We start from the raw sequence: 19,045 nt of genomic DNA, 5'->3' as shown, positions 1-19,045 counted from the left end.
GCGGTCAAAGTCACTCCCTAGGACCAATGTCACCCCGCACGGGGTAGTTGAAAGTTTAAGTCTCATATAACAAACGGAAAATTGTGAATAGCAGGTTTCGCTGAAATTTGTTATATATGTGTTATTGTTTCGAGCTTTGCTTTGCAATTATTTTATATTATGTTTATCATTGAAAAAACGTTCAATAACATCACAATGGACGATTATCTTTGAAATCAGTTTGAAATTTATAAAGAAAAACCGTTTCATTATCAAATTGGGAAAATGTCCAAAGTAGCCCCTTTTTTTATCTTGAAGGACACGTTTTTTCGTTATTCAAGCATTTTTGTTATTCCTTGATGGATTTGCCTCATATTTTGCTCATTTGTTGCTTACATAAGTTGTAAAATATATGCGAGAATCATCAAAATCTATCCATAATTCTAAGAGTTACAAATCCTCAAAGTTAAAGAATGTGGAAATAATGTCAAAAGAAGCCCCGTTTGACGGTATCACGGAATTCCTTAGGAAATTGCATACATTTAGGCGTTTTCCGTGTAATTCATGAAGTTTAACTATTCATTATTTCTATAAATATTGTATTGTTAAGAATTTTGCAAGCATATTCGGACTCAGGGAGCACAAATTTATTACATTTTCAATTTTTTATATTAAAACTAATTTTATCAAATGTTAAATTTTATTTCATAAAAAATCGGTTACAGAAACTGATAGAGATTAATGAAGTACTGATTTTACCGAAATAAATTTGGCAATTTTTGAATTCCGAAGAAAATCATGACAAAAAGTTGTGAAAAAGAGATCAATTTGCCCCCAGATTACGGTACCGTCGTTGGGGGTGAGAATGGGTCAAAAAAGGATATGTACGAAATATTTATTGGATAAATATCGCAATTTAACTCCAATAAACTTCAAATTTGGGTATATGTACTTTGATGGTACATTAACAACTTTCAAAAAAAAAAAAAAAAAGAAAAATATTTATTCACTACGGCACTACAATTCAATGAAAAATGACCCAATCTCACCCCATAGAGGGGGTGACATTGGGTCACTGTAATTGAAATAACTTGTTTTTGAGAATATGATTGCAAAACCATTCACATCTGAAAAATATTGATGAAATACGATGCAAACAAGACAGAACGACATCTAAAAAGTTTCGAAACTATGATAAACCCACTTAGAAGTACCATAAAATCGGGTGAAATTGATCAGTAGGGTGGAATTGATCACCGTGTCACACGATTTTATTTCTCACTAATGGAGCACAAATATCTATGTAACCTACAGTGAATGAACGTTGTTTGTTGTAACTATTGTCGAATTGAGTGTTGTGAAGTTTTTTACGTTAAATAAGGCTTATTTCTATGAAAAATAATGAAAAATTTCAAAATCATGTGCAGTGCAGTATTGACAAACATCCATAAACTTCTAGTTATAAGCAAGGATTTGAACATGGTATAAACCTGAAAGTTAGATTATTAGATACCGTCGGACGGGGCTACTTTTGATTCCGGGGGCTACTTTGTGCTCTTATTCTTTTGTATTTATTTGCACCGTAAATATTAATCTGAGCAATTTTGTGTCTTAAGCACTTTTATTAACCAATGTATGCTCTACCACTAGGCATGACTTGTTTTTTGAATAACATCAACAATAACAGGATAAACAAGAAAACATTTCAAAAAAGTCCAAATAAATATTCACAAGGTATAAAACGTTGGCTATACAAACACTGTATGAATTTTTTTCCATGTCATGGAAAGTTATTGGGAGCATCACAAAACTATCAAATCGTCATGTTTCATAAAAATCTTGTGATTTGTTTTGCTGTCACAATGGACGATTATCTTTGAAATCAGTTTGAAATTTATAAAGAAAAACCGTTTCATTATCAAATTGGGAAAATGTCCAAAGTAGCCCCTTTTTTTATCTTGAAGGACACGTTTTTTCGTTATTCAAGCATTTTTGTTATTCCTTGATGGATTTGCCTCATATTTTGCTCATTTGTTGCTTACATAAGTTGTAAAATATATGCGAGAATCATCAAAATCTATCCATAATTCTAAGAGTTACAAATCCTCAAAGTTAAAGAATGTGGAAATAATGTCAAAAGAAGCCCCGTTTGACGGTATCACGGAATTCCTTAGGAAATTGCATACATTTAGGCGTTTTCCGTGTAATTCATGAAGTTTAACTATTCATTATTTCTATAAATATTGTATTGTTAAGAATTTTGCAAGCATATTCGGACTCAGGGAGCACAAATTTATTACGTAGAGTTGTTTTGAATGCTAACAATAATCGCATTGACAAGTGATCAATTTCACCCCGAAATGAATTCCCCAGATTTTTTATTTTAGAGATATTTCTCTGCACTAAAGTGACATTTGTTAGAAAATTTCAGTACATGAGCCAATGAGGCTCACCTTTGTACTTGTTTTCCTGCATTCAATAGTTTGACATTGTCAACATTATAGAAAACAGACAAGAAAAATCGTGAAAAATGATCAATTTCACCCGAAATTACGGTACAATTATACCAAAAAATTGAAGAGCTATGAGAACAAATATCTAAATCCAGCTGTTATCGTCAAGTTTTCATAAATTACCTAGTTTTTTTTTTCCTTCAAATTGACTTCAAAGTCTCATCTTTAATTGTATGGCCTATTCATTTTTTTTCCCAAAGGTGTACTAAAACAGTGATTATTTTAAACCTTCGCAAATAGACATTCCACGATCAATACATTTCATACAGTTGTTGACTATGACCCCGGTATTTCAGCGATCCAATTTATTTGTACTTCCGTGAGATGCTTCTACAATATGAAAACACCAATAAATAATTAAATTTGAAAACAAAAAATCCATTCGATTAAAATTTTCGATGTTGCTGCGCTCGAAAAACAGTTACTGGTTTGAAAAGTTGTCAAAATGCGTTGCATTGTTATTCAATGCACGGAATCCTAAAGTAGATATGTTTAATGTTTCACGACGTTGTATTTAGAAAGAATAAACACATCTTAATGATGAAAGACACCGCACCGGCACCGTAAAACGACAAAAATGTAGACTTGTGATTTCATTCACAATGTTTCTTGCATGACCCAATCTCACACCCATTTTTAATGTTTTAGACACCGTACCGAAAAAAAAAATATTTTTGTGGAAAAATCAAACAGATTCCGGAAAATACCAGTGAAATGTATTGAAAAGTCTTTCGACCTTCTACTAATATAACAATTGAGGTTATAGTACATTCGTGAGACTTTGCACAGGAGTAATTTAATGTTGTAAATTTTCTCTAGTTCACAAGTTTATTGATATATTAAACAAAAACTACTATTCTTAAAAATGTATATTGTGATTTATTATGTGTAATAATATGTTCCCTAACATATGAATTATTAATTTTAGTAATATCAGCGCTATTAGCTAAAATATTTCATAAATCATATTTTTCCGTTTTGAGCCAATCTCACCCCCTAGACCCATTGTCACCCCCATCATCGGTATATTCATTGTATTTGAAATGAATATAACAAGATTTTTTTTTACTTATTATGAATCCATTATTATTGTTCTAAAAATGCAAAGGATTCAATACTTTTTCGAGCAATTGTGACTTTTTCGGCTTCGTCGATAGTCTCAAATCTATTGTATAGGGAGCTGAATTCAGCAGGATTTTTTAGACAAATCTGTGCTGGTTGCAACTCTGCACATTCCACGTGTATGATTGAGTCGAAATTGTTTGATATTTGTATTTCTCGATTCTGCTGCTGCCTCCACGAGTTCTCCGATTGAAACAAGTCTGTATTATATAATCACATTACCATGAATAAGTACCTTATGAACTGAAGATGGGATGTAATACCATAGACGGTCGATCAAATGTAGTTTAATTCTAGTTATTCCTGATGCAATCTGATCTGACCTGATGGAATACTTGAAAAACTTCCTCGCAGTATTTCCATCATTCGATGTGACACCTCTTTTTCCTTGACTCGGCGAACTGCTTATCTTCCGTGGATCGTGTTTGCCACTTTCTAATGTTAACAACATGAGAAATAAACAAAATATTTGAAGAATTCCGCGAATGAAGGGGTGATAACCCTAATTTGCTACCTTTGTCATTCATCCGAAAATCTTTGTTTGTGCTCACTATGTCCACTGGATCCATCGATAGATTTAATAATAACAATAGAATATTATTCAAACAGGTTGACCATAAAACGAGTCATAAATTTTACAATTTACTTCCAATCTGTTCCATTATCAATGTACATCGAATTAATTCTGAATGGAATTTTTACAATTACAACACATTACATGTTAAATTCAGACCAACACAATAGAATTTATGATACTTTTATTGTATGAAACTTGAGAACGATTATGTCCTCAGTTATATAAAATCTGATTGATGACTTATGGACGATCGTTTCTGAGATACTTCAAAGCTATATCGCAGAACGATTTATAGTAATTGCGAATACACACAATAGTTTTCACTGTTTTCATGAATATTTTTATACATTTCGACCTAAATGGGATATTACAAATCTTGTTACTGGTAAAATAATGATATGATTTCAATCGATGCACTCGTTCACTGCAATACAATAGTTATTTTATTGTTTTCAACTATTTATTTCTTGAAATTACTTATTGGAATTTTGAAGACCATTTAAGATGTGCAAACCCTGAAGGTATCATTACATTTTTTTAAGTAAGATAAAATAAGTCTGATTGCATAACCACCTATTAGTAAAATGATCGGGGAAACAGTAGAATATACAGCCAGAACAATCAATATTCCAACCCTCCTGAAATACTCATTCAACATTAAATAAATAGACTCTTTTGTTTGCTAGAGGCTTTTTAAAGTTTGAATAGGTTCAAATCTTAAATTTCTGAAACAAGCATTGCGGGATAAAATCTACGTTTTGCTGTTAACACTTTTAGTCATCGTTAACACTTGTTAGACATCGCAAAATAATTTGTTATTATGAAATTTCCTTATTGACACATATCTATTGATGTTTCGTCAACTTAGGTTCTACAATCAAGGAGACCACATCATCAGGATCAATAGTCATCAATCGATTAACATTATTACTATGTCAACATTGAATAAAACGAAATGCAGCTGATTCTGATTCAGCAAGTCAACCAATCGGCTTCGCTTTGAGCATGGCTACATTTCTCAAAAAGGTTAGTCGCCTCTTGCAATTGTGTTAATGACTGTTATTACTGGAAGTTCCACTCTATCTATCTGTTTGAACCAACTCTTATACTTGGAATGTGTGAATGACAGGCATCGCTTTCGACTTTCTTGATAGAATTGTAGAATTGACATATTAGTACAGTACAGGCACAGCGTGACAAGCCTTACAGAACTTTTGAAGTTCTCATACAATACGACCCATCATAAAACGACGTTTTTCTAAATGGCTACTATCAGATTTTGGAGCCTATACTTCGAATACCATAATCCGGGGTAACATTGATCAGTTTTCCGAATATTTCTTGACAATTTAGTTCAAAAATGCAAATGTTGCAAGTTTTATATGTTTAAAGAAAGAACTGGCACCCACCACTCGCGAATATATACTGTATTATGTTTTCTGTAAGATATAAGCATGTTTAAATATTCTTTTGCTCCATTTTTTGTTTTACATAATATGGGGTAACATTGATCAACCATGTACACAGCGCTCGGTAATATTGAAAATGTTGCTACTTACCGTAATCCGGGGTAACATTGATCACTAGTACCCTTCTCGATAAAAGTTAAAATCATCATTTATTGAAGGAAAATTTTCAAAACTTGAGTGTGCCTCTCTTTCTCATATGCATGAGCTAATAAAAAAAATAGAGGTTTTTGCGAAAATTGCGTTTAGTTCCTGCGGTAATTTGTCAACTTTCCTTATCAATGATTTTTATCATTTTGGATGACACTACCGAAGATTCATGTATCACATGAGTTCTGAAAATGTTTTTTTTGCAAGTAAAATGCGGTTGTTAGTTGATAAGGCATCACGCTATGTCTAAGCCAACAGATTATGCAAATCGAATGTACCTCGGATTTTTTTCCGCTAGAGTTCAGTATTTGGGTTAGGTACATTTTCATAATCGAAAGGTTTCAAAATATTTCATCAGTGAAATTTATCCCATACATTTTGTATGGGCTGAAATGTGAAGGAAAACGTGATTTTCATTGATTTTCATAGTCTTTTTATGAAAAAATAGCTAAAAAGTGGAAAAAATCAAAATTTTAGCGATGAAATATTTGAAAACCTTCCGATAATGAAAATGTAACCCAAATACTGAACTCTAGCGGAAAAAATCCGAGATACATTTGATTTGCATAATCTGCTGGTTTAGACATAGCGTGGGCATCGCCAAAAAAGATTCCCTTGTCAAATCTTTCATAGGTTTATTCCAAGCCCATGGCACGGGACGACTTTTAGCGTAGTCAACATCTCCATATGTTTACCCATTTTCGGGTAAATTGAATCGAGAGTGCAATCAGGATGCGAAGTTTTGTTTAATGTTTATGATCCGTAATCGAGCAAGTGTCGTAATAAAATAACGGATTGCTTGCTTGGAGGCTTGCAGGATGCCTTTCAATATTTTCTCTCCTTCCAAAACTATCGAAATGTTGATTTAACAATATCAAAAATTGATATTCAAACCATAACTAACAATTAAACAAAACAATGGTCTTTGTTTTCACAGTTCTTACAACTGACAGTGGGCGATATTCATTTATCACCCGGGACATCCTGGCTACGAAGAACACTGAGTATCGATATATGGTTGTCAGGGGCCTGGTTTATTCAATCATATATATAAAATCCCAAAGTTGTCTGTCTGTCAGTAACAGCGTTGCCAACCTTCCAGATTTGTCTGGAATATTCCAGATTTTTGAGGCCGCATTTTACAAAAATCTGGAAGATCCAGATAAAATTTTAAACGAATTTGTAAGGTTTTGTAAGGTTCTCCATCAACGACATATGCGATCCAGACTTTTCCAGACAAATTGTCAAAATCTTCCAGATTTTTGAAAAATTGACTTGGCATCCCTGGTCAGTAACGCTATGAAATGTTTCATCGAAAAGTTTCATTGAGCGCTACAACAGCAATATAAGATATTACAACTACCTACTTCCGACATTACATCTTCATTGCCCAGACAACCAGAATGTAGGGTAACCAATATATTTTGGACCCCTATATATTTTGGACCCCCTTGGCCATTTTCCTGCAAATTTCCAGGTTTAAATCGAAAGACCAACTCAATTTGCATGCCATTTGGAAAGATAGGATTATTCCGCACTTGCATCAACCGTTTGTACAAAGAAAATGTGTTTATTTTATCTAAAATTAATTTAATTTAATCGGTGCATCCATGCAACCGTTACAACACGTTACACACAGAAATTGGAGCCGTCAGAAATTGTTCAAATGTAAACAAAAACTTTTTTCAAGTTTCTGAGCTAAAAGCGTAGAATTTCTTCGGTTTTCCATTGTCAATCGATTGATTAGACTATGGGCAAGCATATTATACATCCAGTGTCATGGACTTTGTCGCCAAACGATAAAAAAATGCAGGGGGTCCAAAATATATACTTTGAGGGTCCAAAATATAGTGGTGTGTCCAAAATAATGAAAAACAGTGCTTCACAGTTCAATCATTTTCGACGTTTTTTGGATCCTACATGACCGTTTGGGCATTTTTATCTCGTAGAGGAAGTTTTTCTCTACATTTCGACATGTTCTTTGACATTGTTACGCTGTGCAATTAATTTATTAGGACACAAAACCAAAATCACTTCCTTAAAGGGTCCAAAATACGACTGTTACCCTACATATAACGAAATCACCTTTTGCGTTATGCGATGCTTAAATGCGCAAAGTTTCACATATAAGATGTTGCGAAAAGGCCTTATGCGTACAAAAGTGCATATTTTATATGATGAAAACTAACATGTAATGCGAGTGTGTAAATTTTATTGCGAACTAGTTTGTACTCTTATGCGACTTAATTTATGATGACAAAATTGATTTGACAGCTGCTACGGATTGATCCGAGTTACTTTGTACGAGTATACGGGACGAAACGAAATGTACGTATGAACTCATAAAATAGCGTTTTATGCGAGGAAACTCATCGATCAAACGATTTAATCCACCATGTTGTGCGGGTGTGATGAAATTTGTGTGAATAAACGACTTTGTTCGTAAACTGTTATGCGACTTCTGGTTGCCTGGGTGGAATGGAGTCTGCTTCTCAGCTTAGTGTTCATAAAGTACATCTTTGTCCATGTTGCTATAAAGCAGAATATTAATGAAATTTCGGTAACGTTCTTCTTTCCAATTCATAGAATTTTCTGGAACTTTCGAGAGTGAAAGAAACACTATAACAGTTTTTAGGACTAATAATTTAAATCCTACAATAGCATTGAGGCAACATTCTGAATGATAAAGCATACATTTAGGTGATCTTGCAGACAGCCATGAGCCTCTGTTACGTGCCATAAGTTCTGTATTCATTATCAATCTTAAGAAGATCATACATAGTTTTACGCTTCCATATTCCATTGAAACGTGACTAGCCACGAAGGGTAAGCTAGGTAAGCCATACCACAATTAGGAATCAAAGATAAGATGATGCCGAAAGAAACGCCAAAACGTATGCTTTCACTAGCATGCCATTCGTTTACCTCGCAGATAAATTGCTGTTATAGTGTTCTGATCCATAATATGAGTGGATTTGATCCATAATTAGCTCTCGAAGGTACAGTCACCCCACAGTTATGGATAGCACACAGATATGGATTAGAGTTGGATTAAAACTGGGGTATCTCATCAAATAGATTAACAATTATGCAAAACACATTTTACCTACGTGAACCATAAATCTTTTCAGCATTGCTATCAATTATAATATGCTCTGGCATATTTTTACCGTCCGTAGGAAATAAAATGTCAACCGTATTCCCAGAAGCGGTGATTCATAACTGTGGGGCAATGAAAACCCTACCACAGTTCTGAATCAAAGATAAGACAATTCCGACATAAACGCCGAAACGTATGCTTTCACTAGCACACCATTAGTTTACCTGGCAGATAATTTGCTGTTATAGTGCTTTGATTCATAATATGAGTCGATTTGATCCATAATAGGAATCCTCCTCTCCCACTGATCCACATCTGTGGGGTGGACATCGTTTGGAATTTCTATCGAAATCGACACTTTTTCGTAAATAACCGTAAATTTTGAGGTGTTATCTTAAAAACAACTATATGCTGCAGTGTTAGGGAGGTAATTTTGTTTTGTAAAGCGTCACGATGTTTTTTAATCATATTTTGTTCCGAAAAATTACCCTTAGTTGATCCATAACTGTGGGGTGACTGTACGGTGCTGCCATCTGGAAAAAGTTTACTATATGCGTGAAGCGTCGAAAATTTAACCCGGCAAGGTATAGGAAGTGAAATTTCAATTTCTTGTATAAAATTAATTACAATAACTATTTAAATTCTTTTCAGTACATGTTGATAGACTATTGATGGGCTACATTATAGACACATTATTTTGATTTTTATATTTTTTCTTCAATATTATGCGGATTCTATATCCTATCATAAATCTAACCCCGTACACTTAACAGGATTTAATTAAATTTAGTTTTGAATTTTTTAGAAGCATTTGAAAATTGACTTCCTATGCTTTGCCATGCAAAGAAATCGGAGCTTCACGCATAGGGTCAACTGTGGTAATTGCCTCCGTCATCGCGAATAGAGATCCTCCTCTTCTACTGATCCACATCTGTGGAAAGGACAACGTTTTAAATTTCTTGTAATACTTGAACTTAAATTACCGCGGATTTTAAGGTGTATTCAAGAAAACAACTATATTCTGCATTGCCTGAGAGGTAATTTTGTTTTGTACAATGTCACCATGATTTTTAATCATATTTTGTTCTGAAAAATTACCCTTAGTCGATGTGGGGTGACTATATCAAAAATTGAAAATGACACATTGGGGATGGTACACAAATTATGTCACGCTAAATTCCAACTTTTTCAATCCCTCCCCTTGACACGTTTTTTGTATAAGTCCTATGAAAATTTTGTAAGGTTTGTCACGCTTGGCTTGATCCCTTCCTCCCCCTTTGGAGCGTGACATAATTTGTGCATGACCCCTTGGGGCGAAATTGATCACTATGTAATAAAGCATATTTTAGAATGTACAATTTCCCTATCTACTAAATTTTGGATTCCCAGAATCTGTAAATGATGTCAAAATACTAACAACTAGTGTATATTATCAGTAAATAATTGCAAATTTATACTTTGTAAATCTGCATAATACGCCTAAATGTATGTTATTTTCCTTGATTAACGTGCTTATTTTTAATCACCAATAAACGGTTGTATGAGCAAACAATTATTCTTGTAATTCTATACGATTTCAAAAATGAGTTCAGCAGTTCAAACTGAACCTTACACAACATTTTTAACACTCAAAGTTTGCATGCCGGCTTAGCAGCAGCGTATTTGCGATGACGAAGGCAATTACCACAGTTGACCCTATGCGTGAAGCTCCGATTTCGTTTAGATGGCAAAGCATAGGAAGTCAATTGTGAAATGCTTCTAAAAAATCAAAACATAATTCAATTAATTCTTTTAAGAGTATGGGGTTAGATTTATTTGTATTTGTATTTGTATTTGTATTTAAAATAATTCATCTGACAATATTTCGTCTTAATGAATAAAAAACTATACTAAGTAACTACAGACCTAATTCGATTTGCAAATCGTTCAGTTGGTTCGTCAAAATTGAACAGATCTTCAACAGCCGTAAATGCACGAATACAAGTAGTTATAGGCTCATTATACCCGAACGCGGTCCTATGAAATATTGGCTGCAGCAACGTCGTGTTTCGGAGGGATCGGTTCGGTACTCGAAAGTTGATCAGCGACAACAGTTCTGGGCTATCAATTTCACCGGTCAACACTTTGGCCACAAGCAGCGATTGCTGGATTTTCCGTCGATGTTCCAGGGTATCAAGTCCAAGCAGCCTACACCTATCTGGATATGGTGGTAAGTTGGCAGGATCTCTCCACGGCAGATTCCTCAAGGCAGAGCGGACGAATCGTTTTTGAATTCTTTCAATCCTCAGACTCCACGTTACTTGATACGGATTCCATACAACGGACACATTTTCAAGAATTGGACGAACAAGAGCACAGTATAGCGATTTCCAGCAATGAGGATCCGAAAAATCTCTCGCCACTTTGGAGATGAATCCTAACTGACGTGTTGCCTTCGTTATGATCAATGAACGGTGCAAGTCGAATGTCAATCTTGAGTCTAGCTGAATCCCCAGATCGTTCACGCTGGAAACTCTATTAAGAGTATTGCCCTCAATACGGTAGTCGAATAAGATTGGATTCACAATACGGTGAAAAGTAATCACCTGACATTTCTCGATGCTTAGTACCAGTTTACTTCTACGGCACCAGTCAGCAAACATATTCAGTGAATGCTGCAGGCACAAACAATCGTCTTCTGTTCGTACTACCATATACAATTTCATTTTTATGATAAGCCATAGAATCCGCAGAATATTGAGGAAAAATATAAAAATTATAATAATGTGTCTATAGTGTAGCCCATCAAAAGTTTATCAACATGTACTGAAAGGTTTTAAATAGCTATTGTAGTTAATTTTATATAAGCATTTGAAATTTTACTTCCTATACCTTGCCGGGTAAAATTGCTTCACGCGCCGAGTAAACTTTTTCTAGATGGGAGCGTCGTAACTTCGTTAGAGCGAATTGTTTAGTACCGACGTTTCCCACACCTTCTAAAACTTGGAATATTTCTATGTAAAACTGACCTTAATAAAAATGAAATTGTTTAAAATCATCATTAGACATCTATGAACTAGAAAACATGGATTGCCTGCAATACCAACGAGATATTAAGCATCGTTGAAAGGAAATGCTGTGATCAATTTGCCCCCGGATTACGGTATAAGATACAGATATCAACTCGTAGCTACTACAAAACTGATTATATGTTTTTGAAACTTGTTCAGTAATCACAGCTATCATTCTTGAAGAAGTGGTATTTAAAAAAATATACGTATCTCTTCGACTTACTGGAATTTGTAGCAAAAAATATTGAAAAAATGGTATCGTAGTTAACCTTACTAAAATTTATAATATGTTCGTTCATATATTGTCCAAATGTACATTACTATATCTGAACAATACAATGGACAACTTGAGCAATCATATAGCGCATTTGTTTTGAATGTTGTATGTTTGTTAGGTATACGAATATGAATATGGGCCAATTTTAGACTTACATGCACCCCACAGTTATGGATGGCACACAGATATGGATCAGAGTTGGATTAAAACGGGAATATTTTATCAAATAAAGTTGCAATCACGCAGAACACATTTTACCTACGTTAACCATAAATCTAGGGTAGATGTACCAATAGTGGAGGTATTAAGCACGATTGAACTTCATTTAATCGCCTAAATTCAAGAAGCGCAATTAATGTACATGTTAATGTTGTAACGGGAAGTAACGACCATTTACTTAATGAGAAAAATAATTTCATCGCAGTAATCCATGGCATGTCAGTGATAAATAATACCTCCACTATTGGTACACTGTTCCTTTAGTTGCGGTATATTTTTAATTTGTGTTCCTATAGTTGCGGTATCCGTTGTTTTCTTATGGGAACCTCCACTATTCGCGATGACGGAGGCAATTACCACAGTTGACCATATGCGTGAAGCTCCGATTTCTTTGCATGGCAAAGCATAGGAAGTCAATTTTCAAATGCTTCTAAAAAATTCAAAACTAAATTTAATTAAATCCTGTTAAGTGTACGGGGTTAGATTTATGATAGGATATAGAATCCGCATAATATTGAAGAAAAAATATAAAAATCAAAATAATGTGTCTATAATGTAGCCCATCAATAGTCTATCAACATGTACTGAAAAGAATTTAAATAGTTATTGTAATTAATTTTATACAAGAAATTGAAATTTCACTTCCTATACCTTGCCGGGTTAAATTTTCGACGCTTCACGCATATAGTAAACTTTTTCCAGATGGCAGCACCGTACCTTCGTTAGAGCTAATAGGAACACTTTACCGCAACTATTGGTACAAGTGGGCAAGTTTTAGCAATTTTAGTGTAATTTCATCAGTTCTAAAGCAATTTGAACGCTATTTTCAACTATTCCGTGTATCAGCAAGCCAATACGTCGATTGGCAGTGTCGGTTCTGTAGCTAATGCAATGAAATCAGTGAAAACGGCAGTACCGCAACTATAGGAACACCCACAACTAAGGGAACACTTACCCTATGCAGCATTGCAATCAATTATAATATGCTTAAGCATACTTGTTTAGTCCGTAGGAAATAAAATGTCAACCGTATTCCCAGAAGCGTTGATTCATAACTGTGGAGTATTGGAAACCCTACCTCAGTTATGAATCAAAGATAAGACGATTCCGAAACAAACGCCAAAACGTACATATGCTTTCACTAGCACACCATTCGTTTATCTCGCAGATAAATTGCTGTTATAGTGTTTTGATCCATAATATGAGTCGGTTTGATCCATAATAGAGATCCTCCTCTATTCCTCTCCCACTGATCCACATCTGTGGGGTGGACATCGTTCTGAATTTATATCGAAATCAACACTTTTTAATTAGTTACCGTAAAACGGGGTAACTTTGATAGTTTTTTAGAAGAAAACTTGAATATTTAGGCATGCTGTTTCAAAGAATTATAATTTATATTTTTAAAACAAGTACTGGTATCCTAACTATTGATTCCAGTTGACGGATGGCCAAATGATTTGTTCTGAATGGATTTATAATTTTTCATATAATCGAAAGTCGATTTTCTGTTTTGGGGTAACTTTGATAATGGAGTATAAATCGAACAAAATTGATTCAATTACGGAACATTTATAGGGCGTTGCATACCTCTAGGAGTTGACCACTATATGGAAACTTCTGACTTAGATTACAAAAATGGTCCCAGTTTGTAAAAATGGTTTTCGCTAAGAGATTTGAGACCGAATTCATGTTCTACTACAACTAGGCTGTCAAGGATAAGCGACGAATTCATTATGACTCCATCAATTAGTGATCGTAGAGCAGATTGCAACGAAAATAGCTTTGACGTGAAGTAACATACCAATACTCCTTTCTGTTGCATTCGTTTTGCTTAACTGATTAACAGAAACTTTTATATTTCGTTAAGTATTTCGTGGGTCTCGCACTATCAAAGTTACCCCGTTTTACGGTACTGATTTTCGAAAACGATCGATATCGATTCGTTTTAAAGCGTTGGCGATCGATATCGCAGCACAAAGATCAATAAAGTAATTGTAACACTGGTTGCACGTGTACTACTTCCTTTTTCTTTCTATGTTCAAGTATTACTAGTTTTCGCTTCCTGTACTTCAGCATTTTAAGCTCCAAGTCTGACTGTCGATCTTTCTATTTTTGAAGTAAATACGCTCAACGTTTTTTTTTTCAAATACTTTGTCTGCCGTGTAAGCAACTCTTCACGAACATCGTTGGTAGCCACTTTAAAACTGCGAGAGCTGCTGGTATTGCGCTGTTGGCTGACCTCATTCTCTGGACCCTTCTTATGAAATACGATTGGATCGTTTTCGTCTGCCGCAAGTTCTTGCTCCAATGTACTTGACAGCAGCGGAGATCTTGGACGAATGGTGATGTAGTTGCTAGCTATCCTGAGAAAAGGTCAGCGCAGATACTGCCGGACGCGGTAATCCAATTGCTGAAACTAAAATGAATATTCTTGATAAATCCTCATTACTTTTGACCTATGGACGGTACCACTGTGCGATGCCATGACCGGTGAGTCGACAACGGGAGCATCAGGCAGCAGCTGCAGCAGTGTGTGCAATCGCATGTACATATTCGTTTATCCTGCTGGTTCAATCGAAAGTGTATGAAAGCGTAGTTAGGGCCTGGCCAGCGCCGCGGGATTCCATTTGGAGTGCGTTTATGTGGACATCTAATTTTCAGCACAGATTCGACAGTGGTTGACAGCCGGGGACCGAAAACGGTGCGGTCCAGGATATGAAAATGTCGTTTGCCAATCTGGTGCAGTTCCGTCTGGGACTGAACTGGACACAAGTGTGGATAAGGGCGAAACGTAGACAAGGAGTTGGGGAGACGGCAGGGCTTGCGCCAAGGGGACACTTTGAGCATGAGATTGAAATAAAATGAGCATTCAGTGTCCGCAGTCAAACGTGAAGTAATCGGAATATTTAATCGCATTCTCTCCGGAATTGATAAGGGATTGATACTGTTTCGAAATAAGTTCGGTTTAATCAAGAAGACCGAAATTGGAATGAAATTTGCAATTAGAGGGAAAATTAAAGCTGATAAAAGAATGATGGCTTGCGGGTGGATTGATTCTGAATGTGTAATTTTAAGGAATGTGATCATCAAAGACACATCTCAACATAATTGGCTTTCGTTAAAAATTTTGTTTTAATGCTTCTTCAACCACAAGCAACGATGAGGTGAAGCATGAAATGAAAGCTTTAATGTTGTGAAAATTGAGCCACTAATTGGAATTCTTCATAATTCTCAAACAAATTTTACAATTCTGTGCGAAAGGGTGAGTTTTATTCAATTGAATAACCTTTTATAGTTTTTAAACTAATACAATAAAAATTATCTGTTGAGCTGCGTTTGTAGCCGATTTTGGAGCAAATGTGCCATAACGGCAACTAGGCCTCTGCAATCTTTTACCACTACAAATAAATATTTTTCGCCTCGAGTTTTACAATATGTTCCCTTATAAATTTGAGTATGATTATAAATATAATTCTATTCTCCCACATAATTTTATTGATTTATGTACAGTGGTCACACTGGAATGGGTCATCCCCTATTATCAGTCACCGCATAAAGAAAAGGCAGCACGAAGAAAGTGTGGTAGCTGAAGTTCAAGATAGCATGAACCTGAATAATATTAAATCATGGGGCCAAATTTGGAGGGCTGAATAAGCTTTGGATAAAGTTAGAGAACAAATCGTTTACGGTGGCACACTTGCCCCAACACCCGCTAAACTGAATGTACATCAATGAATCCCAATACATGATGCGCAAATTGTCAATGTGCCACGCGTGTAATTACCCGTCACCTAGGGAAACGTCCATCCTTCGAAACGTGATTGGCAGTAATTTCCCAAGCCCACCCCGCGCTGGCAGTGATTAAAATGTGTTTATTGCCTAATTATTTAAAAATGCAATAACGAAAATGAATAAAATATGCCCATTCAGTCGTAAAGATCTGGGTTAATCATCGGGGTCCTCTTCCGGGCCAATTCATGGTGTAATTATTATAAATTACGGCTCTTGTGGGATGTGAGTCAGCAGCGAAGTTAGCACATTTTCCGTTACAGCCTCTGATTCGAAGGGAAAACGATTGTGGCTGTTGAGATAATTCTCGACAAATGGCGATACGGCATATCATTGAATGGTAAGATATAATTTTAATCGATGTGACAGCTGCAGATTGGCCAGCGTGGCCGGCAGTCTGGGATCGAGGGAATTAAAGTTATTTTTTTTTTAAATAAATTTGCTACAGCACGTACCTAGTGCTGAATGCAGTGCTACAGAACCACTTTGATATATTTCATACACTACCTTGAACGATAGAGAACAGACGATTGAGGCTAAGTAACCTGTCTTTCGTTTAGGCAGCCATGATGGATTTGCAGCTTGCAATTTAAAAGTAATGGAAAACAGTCCTGATAGTTTATATTGATTCAAAAAAGTATCACTTGTTGAAGAGTGTTTATTTCTATATACATAATGTAAAATTCCAAAATCATACTCAGTAGGCTTATGACAGACTTCTAAAAAATAAAGAAGAACTTCAACATGGTGTCACCCTGAAAGTTTGTGAGGATGCTTAAAATATACCCCCAAAACAACTTTTATCATCAAAATCACCAATAATCAGACTCATTTTATTGAAATAATTGGATTTTGGTTTTTGAGGAGAAGAATGCAAATCTGCATATTCCGGGATAGAAAGCGCTGCATGAATGAAGTGGAATGCCAGGTGATAAAAGTTGCTGTACCGTTCTCAAGAAACGCGGAAGCTCAACACGTCCCATAAAGGCTTCATTCCGCGAGCTGAAAAGTGCTGGGATAAGGATGGGAACATCTTGATGGACGGACGCGAGGTGATCGAAAGGTGGAAGCAGCACTAGGACGAACACCTAAATGGCGCAGAGAACACAGGCACAGAAGGTCAGAAGTTCAGGATGCCATTCAACAGCTCAAGAATAGCAAAGCCGCTGGCAAGCTGAACTCATCAAGAGATGAGAGGTTGGCCGCCTGTCTGTATCGGCTGATTGTCAAAATCTGGAAGACGTAACAGCTACCAGAGGTATGGAAGCAAGGTGTTATGTTCCCTATCTATAACACAAACGACTAACTGGAGTGTGAAAACTATCGTGTAATCACTATCTTGATCGTGATTTTTGGTCACCGCCTTCAGCGGTCGCGGAGGGACAGCAACGTGGTGCTGTGAATCAGCCATGATGGTGAAATTTTTTTCAAAATGACTCAGGGAAATGGTTTCAAATGCGACTCTGAAAATTTTCTGAATAACTTCCAAACAACTCTTGTGGGGAAGGAGTCAATCCACTACTGCTGTCGCTGCTTCTTAGCGATGCTTCCGCTACAACGTCCGATCAAAGTGCATTATTGCATTAAATTCATGTTTATTTTTCTATGTTTTTTACTTACAAACTAATTTACATTTCAAGAGCTTGATGTTTTGTATTAATATTGGTTTTACTCTAGTTATATAACTGTTATGGTTTATGGACAAAAGGTCGAGAGACAAAAGGTCGAAAGGACAAAAGGTCGAAAGACAAAGGGTCGAAAGGACAAAAGGTCGAAAGTGATTTGCATAATGGGAAATTTTTCCTTCTTTAAAAGAAGGTTTTCGACCTTTTGTCCCTTCTTTTTTGTTCTTCGACCTTTTGTCCTTCGACCTTTTGTCTTTCGACCTTCTGTCCTTTCGACCTTTTGTCTTTCGACTTTTTGTCATAGATTCAAATTTGATAACCTAGTAGGGGAACGAGGTCCCGGATGACCGGCTGGTCAGATTGGTGGCAACGAGCCCTGAATCTTACGATAGAGTCACCAAAGCGCTCCTCTAGTGTTTTTATCTCGGCCAGACGGTGGACTTCAGTTGTCCCCATTCTCGGAGGACTGTTGATGATCATTCGGATGAACTTATTTTGGGTCCTCTGGAGCCTCAGATGGTGGTTTTGGCGCAACTCTCCCAGATTGGTAAGCCATATTCAATGACTGGAAGAATGACCTGTTTGTAAACAGCAAGCTTGTTCTTCAAAGACAGAGTTGACTTCCGGTTGATCAATGGGTATAGTGCTTTGAGCAAGATGTTGCTTTTGGTGACCGTTTTGTCAACCTGCTGTTTGAAGAGAAGCTTGCTGTCTTTTGTAGTTCCGAGACGATGTGGGTGAAAGCCGATGAAACGGCATTCCAGCCAAACTCGTCTTCACACATCCTCTGGACCAAATTGACCGGAGTCGTGTCCCGACCGCATGTGGCAAACATGCGGTCACGCATTGTGCGGAAACGCGGGCACACGAACAAAACGTGTTCCGCCGTTTCCTCTAAACCTGCACAAACTGGACATTCGGGAGAACCCGCATGACCGAAACGGTGTAGATACTGTCTAAAGCATCCATGGCCCGAAAGGACCTGTGTTAGGTGGAATGTTAGTTCCCCATGGCGCCTATTGACCCAGATATATAACCTCGGAATCAACCTGTGAGTCCACACTCCCTTGGTGGAACTGTCCCACGCACGCTGCCATTTAACCATGGAGGTCAGTCTGGCAGTCCTGTGTATGCCTCTTGTGCCGCGCCTTTCGAAGCACTCTATGTCTTCCATG

The sequence above is a fragment of the Aedes aegypti genome, chromosome 3 (genome assembly GCF_002204515.2).
Source record: "Aedes aegypti strain LVP_AGWG chromosome 3, AaegL5.0 Primary Assembly, whole genome shotgun sequence".
NCBI classification, from domain to species: Eukaryota; Metazoa; Arthropoda; class Insecta; order Diptera; family Culicidae; genus Aedes; species Aedes aegypti.
The sequence above is the reverse complement of the archived record's forward strand: the minus strand, read 5'-3'. Positions refer to the sequence as shown.